This window comes from Nycticebus coucang, chromosome 2, assembly GCF_027406575.1.
Source record: "Nycticebus coucang isolate mNycCou1 chromosome 2, mNycCou1.pri, whole genome shotgun sequence".
NCBI classification, from domain to species: Eukaryota; Metazoa; Chordata; class Mammalia; order Primates; family Lorisidae; genus Nycticebus; species Nycticebus coucang.
Genome location: NC_069781.1, coordinates 21,308,223 through 21,331,699, shown reverse-complemented (window position 1 = coordinate 21,331,699; position 23,477 = coordinate 21,308,223). Strand labels below are relative to the sequence as shown.

The window sequence follows — 23,477 nt, the reverse complement described above, 5'->3', positions numbered from 1 at the left end:
TGCTACATTGCTCAGACTGGTTTTGAACTCCTGGCCTCATGCAATCCTCCAACTAGGCCTTCCAAAGTGGTAGGATTACCGGCGTGAAATACCATGCCCTGCCTGAGGCTTGTAAGTGGGTCAATAGTCTCCAAAGGTGAGCTGGAGAGAAACCTAGCAATTATAGATTAGAGAGCAATTACAACAGGGCCCCTAATTGTTCTCTTATGAGCCTGTCTTCATTGTTGGTTAATAACCAAATTCTCTCCTTAAAGGAGACTCCACCCTCACCTTTTTCCCACTGGGGTAGGTGAGGCTGGATCAGGACAGGGTAATTGAGTTCGCCCTAGGGACTTGGGGTCAGGCGAGCACCACTCCTTGATCTCATCTCGGATGGCTCCAGGGATGTACCCAGAATTTCTTCCTTGGGTGGCAAGACAGGATGACTCAGGGAAAGGAAAGTGGATTGTGGGAAGTTTATGAAGACTAAGAACGAAGTTGGTGAAAAAAGGCAAGCCTGGCCACCTCGTTCCTAGAGGCAGAGGGCCTAGGGTACCAATACTGGGCTGGGTTCAAGGACAGCCTACCCATGTGCTGGCCACAGCTTACTAGGGCTAGGGAGAAGTTCCTTGAACTCCAGAATTCAGTTCCTTCATCTGCAAAATGAGGGGTCTGACTTAACTGAGCTGTAAGTATTTGGAAATAAGATGCTTTAGGATTCTAGAAGCATGCCACTGCATGGGCTACTTCTGAGCCTCAATTTCTGCTTCTGTGAAAACGAGCACAATAATGGTAACTTTATGACAAAATTAGTGTGAGGATTAAATATGTTTAACATAGTATCTCTATTTTAATTATCCAGGGCACTCGTTTAAAGGCTTCTACCATAAATCAGATTTTGTGCTAAGAGAAGATGAACAATTCATACAGTGATGCCCTCACAAAGCTATTCTTGTGGGGTGCATAGTACACATTCAAAAATCGAAACAGGCTCTGTGCCCATAGCCCAGTGCTTAGGGTATCAGCTACAATCACCAGGGCTGGCAGGTTGGAACCCAGCTCCAGCCTGTTAAACAACAATGACAACTACAACAAAAAAGTAGCTGAGCGTTATGACAGGCATGCATGGTCCCAGCTACTTGGGAGGCTGAGATAAGAGAATCACTTAAGCCCAAGAGTTTGAGGTTGCTGTGAGCTGTGACGCCATGGCACTCTACTGAGGGCAACATAATGAGAGTCTGCCTCAAAATACAAAATTTTTAAAAAATGAAAACAATTATAATGAGACATTTTGGTTTCTTTGTTTTTCTTTTCCTTTTCTTTCTTTCTTTCTTTTTTTCTTTTTTTTTTTTTCTGAGACAGAATCTGTTGCCCTAGGTAGAGTGCCATCGTGTCCTAACTCACGGAAGCCTCATCTCTTGGGCTTAAGAGATCCTCTTGTCTCAGCCTTTGGGATAGCTGGGACTATAGATGTCCACCACTATGCCTGGCTAGTTTTTGTATTTTTAATAGAGACAAGGTCTCACTTTTCTTAGGCTGACATTTCAGCTATTATCGAACAGTTGTATCAAACCACCCTGCCCCATGTTATGGACAAACAGTAGGCAAAAATATTCCAAGATATGGTGAAACCCTCTGAAGAAGAATTCTCTGGTCTAAGATAGAAATGACATATCATGGAGTGACGCAGGTGACATAAATGAACATCATAGATTGTATATCAGACAGGCTGGAAGAGGAGGACCCTGGCAAACTAGAATTTGCATGCGTTCTATAGTGTGGGCAGAGGCTGCTCAGCTCCCCTGCCCACTGCTGCCATGTGGGAATGGAGCCTGAAATTGCCAGAACCTACTATTTTTTAGCAGAAGTCAGGAATTCAGATTTTCATAGAAAAATCATCCAGTGGGAACAGCTTATTCAAATATTTAGAAACACGATGAGCCCAATGGCTTGCTATTTCCAGGTTAAAGCCAGGTATTTCCAATGCCCAAGAGCATAATGTATATTTTCTAAGAAGAAAGTAAGGAAACAGGAAAGGGGATGAATGACTATTGATACCTCGATGTGCCAGGCATCTCCCATACCTCAGGAATTATTTCATTTGCTGTTGACAACAATGCTGAGAAGTTTTGGTGTTTCATTCTCCCCGCCCCCCGCAATGCTATTCATATAGGGGAAATGTGTTGGGGAAAATGTTCCTATGGACAGACATAACTCTGGCAGGATAAGGAAGACTGAATATAGGGTCAATACAAGAGGCAGAAAAGCTTGGTGAGGAAGGATCTAGGGTACCCTACTGGGGAGGAAAACAAGAACAAATCTGAGTTAAAATGGAGACATAACGAACTGGTGTTTTTAAACGTCAATTGATAATGTCTTAAAGGGAAATTTTACCTCTCTCCCTCTTCCCCATGTCAAAAGGAGAAGGAAGGAACCTTACACCTGTACCCTTGTCTTACTTTTTCTCTTCACCGTCGCTCTCTCTTGATCTTCTTCTTCCCCCCCCCCCCAATTTAACATTTTATTTGGAAAGAAAGGAATGCAATTCAGGACACACCAGTATACTAAGTGGTCTTCAGTATGTCAGGAGGAAAAGAGAATGTTGGAGGTTTTATTTAAAAAAGAAATGTGAGGCCAGGAGTTTGAGACCCATCAGGCTCTCTTTAGTGTTCCTGCTCAGTCCCAGGCCAACCATCCTTCCAGGTGGGCAATGGAAACTGAACCATGGTTCCCCAGATCACCCAGACTAGTCTGCACCCTGATGCTGCCCAGAGTAATTTCTTGGAGCAATGAAGTTCTCTAGAAAAGAACACTCAACAACTCTTTCTAATGCCCAGACCAAGGGGCCTCTTGCTTCTGGCTATCATTATGTTGGCAATGGACAGTGGAAAGAAACTAGATTAGACAGGAGACAAAATTTCAGTTCTTGGCCCCACATTTCTTAGAAATTTGAACTTCAGCTATTAATTTCATGAGCTTGATTTTCAACTCCCTCACCTCTAAATATAGATAATATTTCCCTCCTTCTGAGAAGGATTAATTCGTGGATAAAATGAGAAAAGGATTTAAAATATCTTCGATCTGCTCTTCATAGAGCAGTCAGGGTGATAAAAGTTCTACTCTTCAGCCTGCCTTAAACAACTCTCCATAATCTCAGCCCTCCTATAGTCTCCTCTCTTTTCATTTCATCACTCAAAATTTAGACTCCAGCCACAGCATCTTTTTATTCCTTAAGTTCTCTCTGCATGCTAGTCCCTCTACCTGGACAGCTTTCTAACCCCATGCACTCCGTCTGTATTTCCTGCTCCCACTCCAGGTCTCTGCTGGGTGCTCACTATGTCACCAGGCACTGGGGATAGAGTGATGGAAAAGATAAACATAACAACACCTGGGAGAAATTAATATTCCAGTGAGAAAGGCAAATGCTACATCTCTGCCCCCCCCAAAAAAAATAAAAATGTATTTAGTATAATTGTAATAACCATTACCAAGCCCAGGGAAATATAAAATGCTAACAAAAGTTGACACAGTCAATGAGAGAGTGAAATCTAATTTAGGGATCCAGATGAGTGACCTTCCAGCTGAGACTGGAATGGACAAGCACAAGTGAGAAAGAAAAACGAGTAAATTAAGAGAAAAGATGGGGAAAGATAGTAAGTGGGTTAAAATCATTTATAACTTTGTTGGGCATGTCCAATGTTTCATTTAGTTAGAAGAATTATGGAAGCTCTTAAAAGGAAAAGTTTAAATCAGGGAGGGGAGGAGAGAGGTCTGATGGAGGGAGGGTAAATGCTGGGACCACATCTATGGTGCATATTGCAAGGGTACATGTCTGATCTATTAAGTATAGAGTATAAATGTCTTAACACAATAATTAAGTAAATGAGGTGAGGGTTATATTAACTAGTTGGACGTAAGCATTCCAAATTGTATGTAAAATCATCACATTGTACCCCATATATACATTAATGTATACAGGATCTATGTGTTTATGACTTAATAAAATAAATAAATATATAAAAATCAGATACCTAGTCATCCAATATTTGCTGAGTGACCATAGTATGCCAGGCACCGTGCCAGGCACTGGACATCATCAAATGTACATTTTAAAATGATAAGTCTGGCTTTAAAGTTGATAAATGAAAGGGAGGAAAAGTGGCCAATGTAAGGACTTTGAAAGGTGACCTCTTGCTCTGTTCCAGGCATTAAAAAGAAAAAAAAAAAGTGGGGAGGAGAGGGAAGGTCATCACAACAGATGTGAGGTGGCTTAGATTAGGCAATGGGAATAGAAAGAAGGAGATTAAAGCTATAATGGAGATGCCATTTGATCCTTCAATTCCTCTACTAGGTATATATCCAAAAGACCAAATATCTTTATAACAAAGATATTTGCACCAGAATGTTTATTGCAGCCCAATTCATAATTGCTAAGTCATGAAAGAAGCTCAAGTGCCCATTGACCTATGAATGGATTAATAAATTGTGGTACATGTACACCATGGAATATTATGCAGCCCTAAAAAAGATGGAGACTTTACCTCTTTCATGTTTACATGGATGGAGCTGGAACATATCCTTCTCAGCAAAGTATCTCAAGAATGGAAGAAAAAGTATCCAGTGTATTCAGCCCTACTATGAAACCAATTTATAAACATCCACACTTTCATATAAAAGCTATAACCCAACTATAGCCCAAGAAGAAGGGGAAAGAGGAGGGGGAGGGGCAGGGAGGGCGGAGGATGGGTGGAGGAAGGGTAATGGGTAGGACCACACCTACGGTGCATTTTACAAGGGCACAAGTTGAATCTACTAAGTATAGAATATAAATGTCTTAACACAATAACTAAGAAAATGCGGTGAAGACTATGTTAACAAGTTTGATGGAAGTATTTCAAATTGTATATAAAACCAGCACATTGTACCCCATAATTGCGTTAATGTACACAGCTATGATTTAATAAAAAAAAAAAGAGAGATAATTGGAGATGAAGGCAAAATAACTCGGTCATGAACTGAACATGAAAGTGAACAAGAAAAGAGAGGAAAAGGTAGTCCTTGGTGTTTTGCTTTAAGAAACTAAGTGTTACGTGGCACCAGTTACATGGAGAGTAAGTGAACATGTGGAAAGGAACAAACTTGGTAGGGAACTAACAAGTATAGTTTATAGCTTGGGGTGTGTGCAGCTTGTACTGCTTGTGAGACATCAAATTACAGGTACGTATAGTCAGTTGGATGTGGGCAGGGGGCAGAAGAATGAGATGGAGACAAAAATGTAAAAGCAATGAATACATTGATTGTTACTAGGGGAGTAGATGTGGTGGCCCAGAGAGAGCTTCAACTGGGGCGTGGGAGAAAGAGATACAGGAAGTCATAAGGAGTTTTAAGATTTAAGGGGAGATAAGAGGATCCAGTATGGAAGCTAAGTCGGAGTTAGAGAGTGGAAACCAGGAAAGTATAGTATCAAAGAATCCAAAGGATACAAATGTCTCAGAAGAGAATGGTCTACCTGGTAGAATATGCAGATGTTAAGTAAGTTTATGACAAAAAAAAAATAATTGGCTTTAATGACATAGGGATCATGAATGTTCATACATAGAGCAAAATGTGGCAGTGACTTGGTAGTAGCAGAAGACAGAGTGATTCAGAATGAGTTGAGGAATGAGTAAAAAGTGAAAAGAATGAGTAAAAAGTGAAAAAATGAAGTCAGCCCTTGTAGATGACACTTCCAGAGGTATGTTAATAAAGATGAGAAAAGAGATCATTATGCTGATGGAAGATGGAATGATTTGTTCCTTTGTTTTCAGAAGAAAAGGTTACAAGCATATTTAGATCATGGTGAAAATAATTTACTAAAGAAGGAGGAATAAGAAATACAGAATAGGGCTTGGCGCCCGTGGCACAGTGGTTATGGTGCCAGCCACATGCACTGAGCCTGGGCAGGTTCAAACCCAGCCTGGGCCAGCTAAACAACAATGATAACTGCAACAAAAAACAGCTGGGCATTGTGGCAGGCGCCTGTAGTCCCAGCTACTTGGGGAGGCTGAGGCAAGAGAATTGCTTAAGCCCAAGAGTTAGAGGCTGCTGTAAGCTGTGACAACACAGCACTCTACCCAGGGTGACATAGTGAGACTCTATCTCAAAAAAATAAAAAAAAGGAAGAAAAAAAAATACAAGATAGAATGGGAGGAGATTTTTGCATCTTACGAATCTGAGAAAGGCCTGACAACTAGAATCTACAGAGAACTCAGACAGTAAGAAAAGTGCAAACTTACAAGGGTATATGTGAAACTTGGTAAACGGTCTGTGAAGCTAGTGAATGATGCCCCATGATCATATCAATGTTCACAGCTATGATTTAATAAAAATAAAATAAAATAAAATGTTAAAAAAAAAAGAAAAGAAAAGTACAAACAACCCCTTCTATAAGTGGGCAAAAGACTTGAACAGAAACTTTTCTGAGGATAATAGATGAATGGCCTACAAACACATGAAAAAATTCTCATCATCTTTAATCATCAGAGAAATGCAAATCAAAACCACTCTAAGATATCACCTAACCCTGGCAGGATTAGCCTACATCACAAGGTCCCAAAACACCAGATGCTGGCATGGATATGAAAATGAGGGGACACTTCCACACTGCTGGTGGGACTGCAAACTAGTACAGCCTTTTTGGAGAAAAGTATGGAGAATCCTCAAAGATCTAGAAGTGGACCATCTATTTGATCCTGCAATCCCATTACTAGGTATCTACCCAGAAGAACAAAAATCATTTTATCACAAAGACATTTGTACCAGAATGTTTACTAGGGCTCAATTCATAATTGCCAAGTCATGGAAGCAACCTAAGTTCCCATAAACCCCAGGAATGGATCAAAAACTGTGGTATAGGTATACCATGGAATATTATTCAGCCATTAAAAAGATGGAGATGTTACATCTTTTATGTCTACTTGGATGGGGTTGAAACACATTCTTCTTAGTAAAGTATCTGAAGAATGGAAAACTAAATATTCAATGTACTCCATACTAACATGAAACCAATATATAAATAATTACCTGCTTATATGAACAATAAAACACAAATATGGTCTAGTATGAGGGCAGAGGAAGGCAGAGGGAGGAGGAGGGGGGAGGGGAAGGATGACTGGCAGAAGGAGGGTGGGAGGAGGCGGGATCTCATCTAATGTGTACATCGTGAGAGTGCATCACACACATCGTGAGAGTGCAAAGGTGAGGGGCTCTTTTACAACTGGACCTTTACTCTGGAAGTGAAAACACTGTAACCTAAAAATGTGTACCCTCATATTAATTTGAAATTAAAAGAAAAAGAAACACGGGATACAGGGAGAGAATGTATGTGTAGTTTCCTAATAATTTAGAAAGCTATAAAAAACAGTGCAATGGAAGAATTAACTCTGGAGGGGACATTATATCAGGAAAGAAGAAGAGGATTCTTCCTGACAAGAAAAGATAGTTGATTTGCATAGAGAAAGAGGTACTGACACCCCAAACAAACCCAAAGGTTAGCTTAGGCATTCAATCTATTTAACCTTAACTAGACATAGTCTACAAAAATACTGATTTTTTTCATGTGAAAAAATACTGCTAGCTATGACTAGGTGACACTGAACGAAATGGCACTATTTATCCGTGGAAGGAGCGGTTAGTGGGAGAGAACTGGTCTGTAAAGGGGTACATGCAGCCAACACAGCAAGAGCAAATGAAGAGACCTGCAACGGAATTCTAGCTCTGCCTCTTCCCACCTGTGCCCCTTCTGGCAGATGTATTTAACCTCTCTGAGCATCAGGTACCCCATCAGGAAGAAGTTAGCAATAACATTTACTTCATAAAGTTATTGCTAGAATTCAATGAGATGATTGGCATAAAAAGTACAAGCCATAATACCTGGCATACGGGGAATTCTTAATAATAAATACTATTATTAGTTCTTAGGACATTAACAACAAGTTATCCTCTGATTTATGCCCTTGCAGTCCCTTTCTGGATGGCCCACATGTAACTGTAAGGAAATAACAGAAAGCTGTCACCCAGTCCCCGTCTTCAGGAGCCAAATCTTGGCGATTTTGCAGCCATGGCAGACTCCCAGGTTACGACAGGAAAGGACTCTACAAAGTGTTGCATGCCTCATTTAATCTGAACATACAGGCCCTCTGTCTTCAGATATAAAGCAGTGAAATCAATAATTAAAAGACTTAAATAAAGTCTACGCTGTGTTAACTTCTGGCAAGAGTCCTCTCAATGTGTTTTTCTTTTTTTTTAAAGTCATCCCTGCCCCATTTTAGTAGACAAGCGCTGCACCGTGGAGGGATGTCCAGAACAGGACGTAGATGAAGAGGCCCCTGCTCCGATGAGGCCTCCTGTGAAGAGAGGTCTTCATGATTTCTAATATTTGTTCTGCCTCCTTCCCATCTTGAGAATTAGGAGCAGGGAGGGAAGGATGGAGGCAAGCAGGCAGAAAATGAAGTTGAAAAGGCTAGTGAGGCCTGGGATGCTGACCGTGGGTCCCTATGGCGCTGACACTGAGGCCTGGCTGGAATCCAGCATGTGGTACTGTCCTGCACAGAGGCCTCATTAAGGAACGGTGGCTTTTCTTGCTTGGCCACCACGTGGGCACCACATCCACTGGGGCTCAGCCTCTATTTTTCTCATAGGATACTGTGGGGGACACTGACACTTAGTGCTCCCTCAGACAGGCAGGGGTACAGACTCTCCTGCTGCCATCTTTCACTAAAGGCTGCCAGGAGGCTAGGACTAGTGACTTTTGATGGAATAATGTCATGTAGGGACAAAATCCACAGTGTGGCCCAAGAGTGGGTGGCTGAAGCACAGTAGACAGAAACTCACTGGAGACAGCAGGTCAGGGAAGTGACAGACTGCACTGTTGGACAGGACATCCACGAGAATCCTGACTGCTCCTGCTGTGATGCTGAGAGCACAGGTGCGAGAAAGCTCCAAACCAGGGGCTTAAACACACAGAGAACCTGTTTCAGCTGGGGCGAGGAGATGAAGGTGGGAGTCTGTTTGACTTGACTCTTTGGGGAATAGCCGAATGTCAAAGACATGAGGCAGGATGGATTTAGTGATGACAAAAATCTCTGGATGAAAGGTAGGCATCAATTTAGCATAATTTTTGCCTGGCTTGGAAGGAGATTCTGGTTCAAGAGGGGGATTTAGTTTTTCTTCTCAGGCATGTAATGGGTAGCTGCTATTAAGGGCAAAAATAACCTCAGGTGATAGCAGAAAGGAAGTGAAACCATCCAGGGAGTGATCACCAGATGGGGGGGCTGATGCTCTGGTTGGTCAGTATGATTTATTACTAAAACCAGAAGATCCAACAACTGTCTCCCTTCCTCTGGGTGGCCTTCACTGTCACCACTGGGCTGAGTTAGAAACCCCTCTTCTGTGTTCCTATAGCAGCTGAGTTATCTCAGACCCATTATCCTAATACAGAAATTTCTTGCTAAATTTTATCTCTATCCTAGTAGACTGTGGGCTCCATCAGGGCAAAAATGATGCCCATTTTGTTACCATGCCCGGCATATACCAAAGTACCTGTACCACAGTAAGAGCTCCATGCACGTTAACAGGATGAATGAGTGTGCTTTGTGAAAGATAGAGAACTCTGTGATGTAGGAAGCAGGCTGGGTGGCATGAGGGGGAGGGACAGAATTAAAACTCTCTGAGTACCTTTTCCCTTTGGAAGCCCTTGACTTTAGAAATCTCTTACCCACAGAGCAGCTGGACTAACAGGAATATTTTCTGAGGCTCTAGTATCAGTTCCAGATGTTTCCAGTCATGTCGGTGTGTACCTCACCCTGTAAAACATATTTCTCTCATCCCCCCTACTCCAATCTAGCAGAGGGAGTGGAACCTAGTCTCCATTGACATCACCCCTCTCAAACTGGCCCAGGGCAAGCAGACAGCAGGCAGCTGAGGGCCCTCTAGATTCCCAGACAAAAGCATAGTTCAGCCACAGCCTATCCTGCAGGAGGAGCTGTGAGTGATTTCCATAAGATTTCATAAACACCTCTGATGTAATTGTTTCATCACAGCTGTCTTCTCAGCTCTGGGGAAAAGGGGTCTTATTGTTATTCACCTTGATTTATTCCCCATACAAACTTACCTCCATAATCCCTCCTCTTCACTTGGGAAAGCCTTCAGTCTAAGGTCTAAGATAAGATAATGTGTATAGTTGAGATGGAGGGAGGGGTCTTTTCAATTATAGATTAGACTATAGGGACAAGAGACTGTGGTGGATAGTGTTGGGAGTGGGTACACATGTCCTTTTAGCCATTCGGACATTCTTCTCGACCCAAATTTGAGTCTAAATGAACAGCTCATATGTGAATTAGCTTAAAAAGATAAAGAGAAAAAAGTTGAGACATGGGCAGAAAGTGACATGGAGTGAAAAGAATATGCAGAGAGACAGTTATTAAAACAAGGAGACACAGATGAAGAGAGTAGAAAAAGGAAAGAGAAAGGGAAAGAATCAGAAAAAAATGTAGAAAGGAAGAAACAGTCAAGAGATGAGAGTTGGCAAGAGGTAAGCCTGGTGCTGACCAGGTGGGAAGAGGTCTCCAAGGCTCCCAGATGCCAGGGTGAAGGGGTGCTGACCAGCTGGGGAGAGGTCTCCAAGGCTCCCAGATGCCAGGGTGAAGGGGTGCTGACCAGCTGGGGAGAGGTCTCCAAGGCTCCCAGATGCCAGGGTGAGGGGGTGCTGATCAGTTTGGGAGAGGCCTCCAAGGCTCCCAGATGCCAGGGTGAGGGGATGCCGATCAGTTTGGAAGAGGCCTCCAAGGTTCCCAGATGCCAGGGTGAGGGGATGCTGATCAGTATGGGAGAGGCCTCCAAGGCTCCCAGATGCCAGGGTGAGGGGATGCTGATCAGTTTGGAAGAGGCCTCCAAGGCTCCCAGATGCCAGGGTGAGGGGATGCTGATCAGTTTGGGAGAGGCCTCCAAGGCTCCCAGATGTCAGGGTGAGGGGATGCTGATCAGTTTGGAAGAGGCCTCCAAGGCTCCCAGATGCCAGGGTGAGGGGATGCTGATCAGTTTGGGAGAGGCCTCCAAGGCTCCCAGATGCCAGGTGAGGGGATGCTGATCAGTTTGGAAGAGGCCTCCAAGGCTCCCAGATGCCAGGGTGAAGGTATGCTGACCAGCTGGTGAAAGGCCTCCAAGGCTCCTAGATGCCAGGGTGAAGGGGTGCTGACCAGCTGGTGAAAGGCCTCCAAGGCTCCCAGATGCCAGGGTGAGGGGGTGCTGCCCGGCTGGGGAGAGGCCTCCAAGGCTCCCAGATGCCAAGGTGAGGGGGTGCTGACCATTTGGGGAAGAGGCCTCCAAGGCTCCCAGATGCCAGGGTGAGGGGATGCTGCCCGGCTGGGGAGAGACCTCCAAGGCTCCCAGATGCCAAGGTGAGGGGGTGCTGACTATTTGGGGAAGAGGCCTCCAAGGTTCCCAGATGCCAGGGTGAGGGGATGCTGACCATTTGGGGAAGAGGCCTCCAAGGCTCCCAGATGCCAGGGTAAAGGGAACTGACCAGCTGGGGAGAGGCTTCCAAGGCTCCCAGATGCCAGGGTGAAAGGGGACTGACCAGCTCCAGGTGTTGCTTCCTTTTAAGAGGAGGTGAAGGGTGTGGTGGAAAGGCCCTGCTGCCTCCGCGGGAGCCAACAGAGCCAGCTGGCCTTCCAGCCCTGAACCAAACAAGCTGAAGCTGAAAATCCTATGAAGAAGGAAAGAAGCCTATGATTGTCAAAAAGGTTATTTAAAAAACCCAGCTAAAGAGCAGAAGATGACCCCTCAAAAATATGCATGGGAGTGTGACCAGAATTTTACTAGGCTGAGAAATAGGAGATTATGATGCTAAGTAACAGCCTTCCCCTCTCTGTGTTCCCTGTTCTGGTCCTTACAATGAGGGTGGTAGGCTCCCCTTGAGGTTCTTCTGTAGGAATTCTCCAGGGCAGTCATAAGGTGTGGAATATATAAAAGCAGACAAAGAAGTGTTAAGTCTGACGGGCAACACTGCCAACAATGTCAGAGCCTTCCAGTTGCTATCAGTCTAGATACTTACTCTATTCAGCCCAGCCATGCAATCTCCTACATCCTCTGTCTTTCTCTAGGTTTATTCTCAATCAGAGCAAACCATCCCAGCAGTAATAAGGACTAGGTAAAAAACCTTGAACATGGTAGGCAGGGCAAGAAAAAGAACCGTGGCCCTGATTTCTAACTCCTGCTCTATCATTAACTTACCATGTGTGTAACCTCCGGACATGTCTCTTTCCTCTAAGCTTTTTCCTCCATAGGTCAAACAGGGGATTTGGATTCATTAAATCAGCTTGTACCTCAGCACCTCCCCCCTTCTCCCACCCCTACTGCGTCTACTCTGCCCAAGAGGCTGAAACCCATGCCAATTGCTCTCTGATGAGGCCACGCAGGAGAACCAGGCGTCTGTTTTTAATATTGATGACAGATTAGTATGCGGGGAATCCAGCCACCCCCCAAAACAAGCCCCATTTCTGCTCAAAACAACTGGAACTGGAGGCTACTTATACTTGGCTTTCTCAACACTGTCCCAGAACTGGCAGAGCAATGGCTTCTCTGAAAGAAACAAAGAGGACACCAAACCCAGTGCAGGGGGCAAGAACAGGAGACAAGGAGGGAGATCGAGCATTTCAAAAGTTAGTTCAAAACAGCGAGGAACAGATGGCAGCCATAAAGTGTGCGTGTGTGTGTGTGTGTGTCTGTGTGTATGTGTTTGCATGCACATATGGGAGAGAGAGAGAGAGAGAGATGTGCCCATGTACCTGTGTCTGTGCACACACGCACATGAGCTTGTGAATAAATAAATAATTCCAGCACCAGTCTTGGCTGCCGGCAAAAATCTAGAGAGCTCAAAAGAGAAAGCGCCTCTACTGGCCTCACCTAACCAAATGTGTGAGTAATCCTAACTCTCCATCCAAAACAAGTGTTCAACTGTATTTTGTTGTTTTCTTCCTAACATCTAATTCTCCCTTTCATTTTTTTTTTTTAAATTCATAGGAAGAGAAGACACAACTAAAATTTGTCAGTACCAACTATGTCCCAAGAACTATGGTATAATTTATCTTCAAAATAACTTGTGAAATAGGAGTTAATTTTCCCATTCCAAAGATAAGGGAACTAGGGCCTAGAAAAGATGTTGATTGGCCCTAGATTATCTCAGTGAGTAGTGGGGGAAACTGAAACCAGAAACCACAGCCAGATTTTCCAGAGTTCATACTTCTTCATTATGTTTATGTCCTTAAACATAAACCTCAACTGAGTGAGCAGAAAGATTCAAGTTTGGGCCAAGTTCATTTTTCAGAGTGTTGAAACGAGATAAAGGTGACATAGAATTAAACAGAATAAATAAATACCTCACATACATACCTCCAATTATTGGCAGCATCGATTGTCATGATACATTTTAGAAGGCTTCCTATGTGCTCTACTAGGCTGTCAGACTATATAAGATCCCATAAGTCGAGAAGATATTTGCAGGTTATGTCTCTGACAAAGGTTTAATAACCAGAATCCACAGAGAACTCAAACGCATTAGCAAGAAAAGAACAAGGGATCCCATCGCAGGCTGGGCAAGGGATTTGAAGAGAAACTTCTCTGAAGAAGACAGGCGTGCAGCCTTCAGACATATGAAAAAATGCTCATCATCTTTAATCATCAGAGAAATGCAAATCAGAACTACTTTGAGATACCATCTAACTCCAGTGAGACTAGCCTATATCACAAAATCCCAAGACCAGAGATGTTGGCGCGGATGTGGAGAAAAGGGAACACTTTTGCACTGCTGGTGGGAATGCAAATTAATACATTCCTTTTGGAAAGAGATATGGAGAACACTTAGAGAACTAAAAATAGATCTGCCATTCAATCCTATAATCCCTCTACTGGGCATATACCCAGAAGACAAAAAATCACATCATAACAAAGATATTCGTACCAGAATGTTTATTGCAGCCCTATTCATAATTGCTAACTCATGGAAGAAGCCCAAGTGCCCATCGATCCATGAATGGATTAATAAATTGTGGTATATGTACACCATGGAATATTATGCAGCCTTAAAGAAAGATGGAGACTTTACCTCTTTCATGTTTACATGGATGGAGTTGGAACACATTCTTCTTAGTAAAGTATCTCAAGAATGGAAGAAAAAGTACCCAATGTACTCAGCCCTACTATGAAACTAATTTAGGGTTTTCACATGAAAGCTATAACCCAGTTACAACCTAAGAATAGGGGGAAGGGGGAAAGGGAGGGGAGGGGGGAGAGGGGTAGAGGGGAGGGGATTGGTGGGATTACACCAGCGGTGCATCTTACAAGAGTATATGTGAAACTTGGTAAATGTGGAATGTGTCTTGGCACAGTAATTGAGAGAATGCCAGGAAGGCTATGTTAACCAGTGTGATGAAAGTGTGTCAAATGGTCTGTGAAGCTAGTGAATGATGCCCCATGATCATATCAATGTATCAATGTACACAGCTATGATTTAATAAAAAAAAAAGATCCCATAAGTCTACACAGTGCTCAAGGAGTTAATGGCAGAGTTGAAAGCTAAGACATGCACATAAACCTACCCATACAATTTAATTCAGGGAACAATGAACATCTATGTATGACAGGCACTATGGGAAGACTGTAAATTATAAAGATAAAGACCCATTCCCATTATCTTGTATTTTTAAAGACAACCGCACATCCTAGAATTAAAAAGAAATTAGATAACATGAAGAATGAAAGTTAGGTCCCATAAGAAGGGTTAAAAGAACCTATAGGCTGGCTCAGCACCTGTGGCTCAAGTGGGGCTAAGGTACCAGCCTCATACACCTGAGCTGCTGGGTTTGAATCCAGCCCAGGCCTGCCAAACAATGATGGCTACAACCAAAACATAGCCGGGCATTGTGGTGGGTGCCTATAGTTCCAGCTACTTGGGAGGCAGAGGCAGGAGAATCGCTTGAGCCCAGGAGTTGGAGGTTGCTGTGAGCTGTGATGCCACAGCACTCTACCAGGGCGACAGCTCGTGGCTCTATCTCAAAACAAACAAACAAACAAACAAAAATCCTATAGGCTCGGCACCCATAGCACAATAGTTATGGCGCCAGCCACATACACTGAGGGTGGCAGGTTCATTCCTGGCCCAGGCCAGCTAAAAAAACAAGGACAACTGCAACAAAAAAATTGCTGTGGGGTGGCACATATGGCTCAGTGGGTAGGGTGCTGGCCCCATAGACCAAGGGTGGCAGGTTTAAACCCGGCCCTGGCCAAAAGGCAACCAAAAAATAGCTGGGCATTATGGCGGGGACCTGTAGTCCTAGCTACTTGGGAAGCTGAGGCAAGAGAAGCACCTAAGCCTGGGCGTTGGAAGTTGCTGTGAGCTGTGATAGTACAGCACTCTACCAAGGGGGATAAAGTAAGACTCTGTCTCAAAAAAAAAAACAAAATAGCCATGCGTTATGGCAGGTGCCTATAGTTCTAGTACTTGGGAGGCTGAGGCAAGAGAATCATGTAAGCCCAAGAGTTTGAAGTTGCTGTGAGCTGTGATGTCACAGCACTCTACCAAAGGTAGCACAGTGAGACTCTGTCTCCAAAAAAAACCTATAAAGATGGAGGCAGATATGTCATTATTTTCGATCTTCAATGGCTTCCAGAAGAAGAAGAGATCAGATCCGTGTGAAGTTATCCTAGACCAAGTGACCAAAAAGAAGTTTTACTCCAATTAAAAAAAATAATAATATAACCCTTGGATTAGAATATTTTTTCCTGAAGTATAAAGAAAAAGAACCATAGATTTCTACTTTGGACTACATGGAATAGCAAGGACTGCATTTGCTTTCCCTAACGTCTGCATCATTAAGAAATTAAAATATACACATATAAGCACAGAGAAAAATACATAAAATAAGTGTTTTAGCAACTGGAAATCAGGAAACAAAGAACAGATCCTGAAAGATAGAAAAATTGACATGTGAGACCTAAAATTTTCTCTTGCCTTTAAGTTTTCAAGCTTTTGTCCAGATAGAAGGAATGCCTGACAGATTCCCTAAATTGAAAAGAATTCTGAGTCCAAGGAAACCAAAATAACTAGGGTTTGCAGGACAAAGTAATGGAGAAGAGTAAGATACACTGGGGGGGAAAAAAAATGAAGAGATCCATGAAGGATCCACTTTCAGTATTCAGCAGAGTACTAACTGATGAATGTAAGTGAGAAACCTACCAATGCAAGAACATTAGAGAGAACAGGGCCCAGTGCTCACACAAGGGCTAGTAATAGCGCCTGCTCCTACCAGCCATACTGTAAACCTCACAATTCACAGGCTATTGTGTGGAGCACACAGAAACATCTTCCCTTAGAAGTATGGAATAATTAGCTCTAAACACTGCCCTATTTCCAACTAATAAATCTTAAAATCAAGATCTAAAACAATCAAACCATTTCTAAGTAAGTCAACTATTACCTAGAACAGAGTTCAAAAATATTTTTAGGAGTAAAAAATATCTAATACCCCAAAAAGGCAAAAAAACACAATGTCTGGCATACTATCAAAAATTACCTGGCACACAAAGAAGCAGAAAATGCAACCCATAATGAGGACAACAATCAATCAATTTAAATGGGCCAAGAACTAATACAGATGTTAGAATTAACAAAGAAGAGTGGTTAAAGTCATTATAATTATATTCCTTATGTCAAAAATGTTTAGACATAGAACATGCTAACAAGACTAAAATTGAACTTCTATAGATGAAAATTATGATATCCCAGGTGACAAAAAATCACAGAAAAGCACCAATAATAAACTAGTCTTTTAAGAAAATAACAATGATATAGCACTAGAAACTATCCAAAATGAAATGAAGAAAGTATTTTAAAAATTGAAAAAAAGCATCACTGAGATGAATAACAAGGTCAAGTGGCTGAATACATATTTAGTTGGAATGACTAAAGGGAAAATAAATGCGAGACAGAAAAATAGTATCTGACAAAATAATGGCCCCAAATTTTCCAAATGTGATGAAGTTATAGACCCAAAAATGCAAGAAGCTCAACAAACTCCAAACACAAGAAATAATAAAACAGCTTAAAATAAGTAATAAAGAGAAAATCTTAGAAGCACCCAGATTAAAAAGGCATTTATAAGCTGGGGAACAAAGATAGGATTTATGGCAGATTTGTCACTTGAAACAATACAAACAAGAATACCATGAAGCAACATTTTTAAATTACTAAAAAAAAATCTATCAATCTAGTGTTCTGTACCCAAGCAATATATATTTTTGAAAAGCAAAATCAGAAAGAATGCATCACTGACATGAAATATAAGAAATATTTTAAAAGTCCTTGAGATAGAAGGAAAATTGCAGCAGATGAAAATATGGATTGCACACAAAGAAATAGATTTCTTAAATATCCTTAAAAGATAATTGACTAAGGGAAATAATTAAAATCAATTATGGACTTTTTAACATACATAAATAACATGTATGACAAAATCAGTATAAATATTTAGAAAAGAGAAATAAAAGTATACTATTATAAGGGTCCTCTGCTATTCATGAAGTAGTATAAAATCACTTGAAAGTAACTGTGATATGTTAAATATTCATACTTTAAACTCTAAAGCAACACCAAAATAATAACAGGGCATTATAGCTAATAAGTCAAAACAGGATACATAACAGAATCATAAAAACAATTCAAAAGAAGATAGAGAAAGAGTAGAAAGAAAATATTGGGTAATAGAAAACTATGATAATTATGATAAATTCAAACCTAAACTTTATAGTATCATATTAATTATAAATGATCTAAACATCCCAATTCATGGTTAAGAATGTCAAATTGCATTTTCTAAGAAAAGACCCAACTATATTCTATCTACAAGAAACGTACTTTAACTATGAAGGCACACATAGTATAAAAGTAAAGTAACGAGAACTGATAGACTTTAACACTAATCGGAAGAAAGCTGGAGTAGTTATGTTAATATCAAACAAAACAGATTTCAAAGCAAAGAATATCACAGTGATACAAAAGAGCATTTCACAAGGACAAAGGGATTAACGCATCAAAAGAGTATTAAAATTCTAAATGTTTATGGACTTTATAAGAGAACTTCAAAATACATAAAGTAAAAGCTGATAAAACTACAGGAGAAATACACAAATCTACAACTACAGTAATAGGTTTCAATACCACTTTCTCAATTATTGATATAAGAAGATAGAAAATCAGAATGGCAGAACAAAACAACCATCCAATTTAATAAGCATTTATAGACTGCTCTCCCCGTAAATAAGAGAATATACATTCTTTTAAAGTGGGCACCAAAAAGGAAGGATAGAACATACTCTAGACATAAAATCTGTGTCAATAAATTTAAAGTCATAAAAGTTATATTCTCTGATTACAATGAAATCAAATCAAAAATTAATAACAGATATCTGAAAAATCCACAAATATTTAGAAACAAAGTAAATTACTTCCAAATAACCAATAGATCAAAGGAAAATAAATAGAAAAACCAGATATTTGAACTGAATAAAAATAAAAATATAATTTAACAAAATCTTTTTTTTTTTCTTCTTTTTCTTTTTTTTTTTTTATTGTTGGGGATTCATTGAGGGTACAATAAGCCAGGTTACACTGATTGCAATTGAATTTAACAAAATCTTTGCAAAACTTGGGTGGCGCCTGTGGCTCAGTCAGTAAGGCACCGGCCCCATATACCGAGGGTGGCAGGTTCAAACCCGGCCCCGGCTGAACTGCAACCAAAAAATGGCCGGGCGTTGTGGCGGGCGCCTGTGGTCCCAGCTATTCAGGAGGCTGAGGCAAAAGAATTGCTTAAGCCCAGGAGTTGGAGGTTGCTGTGAGCTGTGTGAGGCCACGGCACTCTACCGAGGGCCATGAAGTGAGACACTGTCTCTACAAAAAGAAAAAGAAAAAAAAAAAATCTTTGCAAAACCACTAAATCGGTAATAAAGGACAATCCTATATTACAGGAAAGGTCTAAAACTTTATCTACCATTAAAAAATATATATATATATATGAAAAGAATAAACCATATCCAAAGTAAGCCAAAGAAGGGAAATAATAAAGATCAGAGTATAAATCAATGGAATAGAAAACAATGGAATAAATAGGTAAAACTAAAAGCTGATTCTTAGAGAAGATAAATTTCATAGCCACTTCAACAAACTGATCAAGAAAAAAAGAGAGATAATACAAATTACTGATAACAAGAATGAGAATGCTATCCTTATTCATTTAACAGATATTTAAAGAGTAATAACAGTGTCATGCGCAACTTTTGCCAATAAATCCAGTAACTTACATGAGATGAACAAATTCTTTCTAACACAGGTCCTCAACCTTTGGGCACCAGGAACTGGTTTCATGGAAGATAATTTTTTTCCATGGACATGGGTGGGGGATGGGTAGGGAGTGATTTCAGAATGATTCCAGCATATTACATTTATTGTGTATTTTATTTCTCTTATTATGACATTGTAATATATAATTAAATAATTATACAACTCACCATAATGTATAATCAGTGGAAGACCTAGCTTGTTTTCCTATAACTAGATGGTCCCATCCTATATTTGCAGTCATTCCTCAGAACTAGCACCACTGCCTCAGTTCCACCTCAGAGCATAAGCCATTTGATTCTCATAAGGAGTGTGCAACCTACATCACTCACAGCATGGTTTATAGAAGGCTTTCCGCTCTTATAAGAATCTAATGCCATGGATGATCTGACAGGAGGCAAAACTCAGGTGGTGATATGGGGAGTGGCTGTAAGTACAGATTAAGCTTCAATGGCTCTCCTACCTCTTGCCTCCTGCTATACAGCTCAGTTCTTAACAGGCCCTAGACTGGTACCAGTCAGTGACTGGGGAGTTGAGCACCACAGTTTTAAAAGACACAAACTGCCAAAGATGACTCAAGAAAAAATAGATAACCAGAGTAGCCCTGTATCTATTAAACAATTAAATCAGTAGGTCATTTGCAAGAGTAGGACCAGACCTAAATGGCTTTACTAGTGAATTCTACTGAACAATTAATGGAGAAATGCTACCAATTTTAACCAAATTGATTCTTTAAAAAGACAAATAAGTTTCAGAAAAGTGAAAATGAGGAAATATTTCACCATTTATCTTGTGAGACCAGAATGACCCTGACACAAACGGGACAAAAACCTTACAAGAAAGCTACAGATCAAAATCCATCATTAACCATAAATGCAAAAATCCTAAACAAAATTTGAGCACACATAATCCAACAAGCATATATACAAAAAAAGATAGTACATAATGACCATGTAGGATTTATCCCAGGAATGCAGGTTGTTTTGTAATTTGAAAATCTTTCAATGTAATTTGTATCATATTAACAAACTAAGAATGATAAGCTACATGATCATTCTACACAGAAAATTCTACATATTTTCCTAACTAAAACAAAACAAAGACCTCTCAGCAAACTCTGAACAGAATATACTTCCTTCAACCTAACAAAGGTTACCTCAAAAAATATAGGAGCATCATACTTAATGGTGAAATACTAAAGGCTTTTGGCCTGATATTAAGAAAAACAAGGGAAAGATGTCTGCTCCCACCATTGCAAATCCTACCCAAAGCAATTAGGCAAGAAAAATAAATAAAACTCCTCCAGATTGGATTGTCTCTGTTTGCAAATGACACAATCATGCTCAGCAAACATTAGAAAGAAGTGAGCTTTACAACCCTGGAGGCACATAAACAGAGTACCTTTTGACACTTTGTGTACTGAAATGTTAAAGAGAAGGCAAGACTAGGTGATCTTTTTTTAATTCAAAATATTAAGGGGGTACAAACATTTTTCTTACATACCTTGTTTCCCCGAAAATAAGACAGTGTCTTATTTTAAGGTGTGCTCCCAAAGATGCGCTAGGTCTTATTTTCAGGGGACATTTTATCTTTCCTGTAAGTAGGTCTTATTTTTGGAGGATGTCTTATTTTGGGGGAAACAGGGTAGGTACCTGTACAGTGCTTAAATCAGGGCTTTTAGTGTACCCATCACATGAATAGTATTCATTGTACCTGATAGGTGGGTTTTTACCTCTTCCATCTTTCCTCCTCCCCACTTCTTGTTTTTCAATGCCCTTTACATCTCTTTGTGCACATATGTACCCATCAATTAGCTCACAATTATTATTGAGTATATGTAGGGTTTGTTTTTCCATTTGTGAGATATTTCACTTAGGATACTTGTCTTCAGTTCCATCCAAATTGCTGCAAAAGACATTATTTCACTTCACTTCATGGCTCAGTAGTACTCCACGGTAGATACCAAGGGTACAAAAAATATGTATACACATTTTAAGGAAGAAAAACACTGTATTAAAACTGTAATAACATATACTGATAATGTTTGTTATCTTGTATATTGTACCTTGAATCTCTTGCAATTGCAGAAGTAAAGTGGGACTTTTAAGTATTACAACTTTAATACAGTTTTTTTCTTTCTTAAAATACGTGCATACATATTTTGGTGTGCTCTCTCTCTATACACACACACATATACACATCACATCACATCACATTTTCTTAATCTACTCATGAATTGATTGGCACTTAGGTTAATTCTATATCTTTGTGATTATGAATTGTACTGCAAAAACATTCAAGGGCAGGTGTCTTTTTCATAAAATGATCTCTTTTTCTTTGGATAGATAAATGGTGCTGGGAAAACTGGATAGCCACACACAGAAGAATGCAAAAGAATCTCTGTCTCTTAACCACATACAAAAATAAATTCAAGGTGGATAAAAGGCTTAACTGTAAAGCATGAAACCTTAAAAATTCTGTAGAAGAAAATATAGGGAAAATGCTTCCAGACAGCAGTGTAGGCAAAAAAATTATGACTAAGACACCAAAAGCAAATACATTAACAACAAAAATAAATAAAGAAGATTTGGTGATCTCTTAAGCTATTTCTAACCTTAAAATTGTACACTGATATTATAAGAGGCATTTCAAGGCAATGAATGGAGTTGCCAAAGAAATTATAGAAAAAATGAGTGTTCTGTCTTTAGACAACTTTGTGTTGAAAAGGTCAAGAAGGCTTTGTGGAAAAACAACACTTGAGTTTTGACATAGATGTTGTAAGGCATATAAGAACAAGTGCTATGCTGGGAATCAGACAGACATGATTATAAAGCCCGGCTCTGTCAGGTATGCTTGTGAGACTTCAAAAAAGTCACCACATATCTTTCTGAGATTTACTCTATCTGTAAAATGAGGTTGATAATCATTCTTCTCTTACATAGTTTGTCTCTTTTTTTTTTTTAATTTCTGAGAATAGCATAGTACAGAGATGTGAAGCATTACTGTGAAAATGTAAAGCCGACATCAGAGAACTTTCATTTTTCTTGGTGATCTATGTGTTCTGTGAACTCTGCTGTTTAAAAATAGCACTCCATGGGTACAGAGATGTCCCCACAAGAATACAGGTTCACCCATTCACAGATAGTTGCAAAACTCACTCACATAAAAATAAAGGGTGAGCAGATGAACATCAACATCCACACACTTAAAGCTGCACAAACACAAGGTCCTGCACAGACATTTGCACTGCACACAGTCAAGATCGAAAGAATTAACAAAGTTCAAAAGAGGAGGCAAAGCGAGCTGCTCAGTTCCTGTTCTAACACTAGCCCCTCTGAGAAAGTGAGGCCCACTCTAGCCCACCCCGTATCCCTCAGCCAGCAACGCTGGACAACCCACCTCAACCCCAGGATAGCAAGTGTTAGCCAACCTGGCTTATGATTTCATTCAGAATCTGAGCCTTTCTCTTTCCGATCCATTTCACATGTACAGCCTCATTTTACCTCTTCTCTTTCCAATTTCAGAAGAAGCAAAAAAAGAAAAAAAAATCCAGAGAAATGGAGGAGAAAGGCAGGATAGAGAGAAGGAGGCAGAAAAAAGGAAAGGAAACAATATGGTCTTTTCATTTATTCATTATTCATTCGTGCAATTAAATATATGAATGCCAGACTTCAGGGTAAATATCTGTATTGGAAATTCAGCTATGATTAAGACATAGCTTATCCTTCTTCCTTGAATTTATAACATAATTGGGCAAATAACCAAATAATAATTAATATGCTTCTTTAATTGTTTTCAACAATCTAGTCTGGGTTAAGTACTAAAATCGTGAATTTGAAGGCTACCAATAGCTGGATAACCTTAGATTAGTCTCATTTTCCTAAGTTGTGAAACAGGCACAATAAACAACAACTGTCCTAGAGCGGCAAGGATTCCGAAAGATGCTGACCAAAGTACTTAGCTCTGTGCCTTGCACAGAAAGTAGATGTGCAATCGATGTTTTCTGGCTGAAAAGAAAATTACTGAAAGTCTCAAAAGAAAGCAGACACGTAAGCCCCCAGAACAGGTCATA

The 23,477-nt window shown here is 40.4% G+C and overlaps 1 protein-coding gene across 4 annotated transcripts in view; it reads right to left on the bottom strand.

Moving 5' to 3' along the window:
* The window catches only part of ASTN2 (astrotactin 2), a 990,319-nt gene that overhangs the window by 144,924 nt on the left and 821,918 nt on the right, over window positions 1-23,477 (bottom strand). The window lies entirely within an intron of this gene.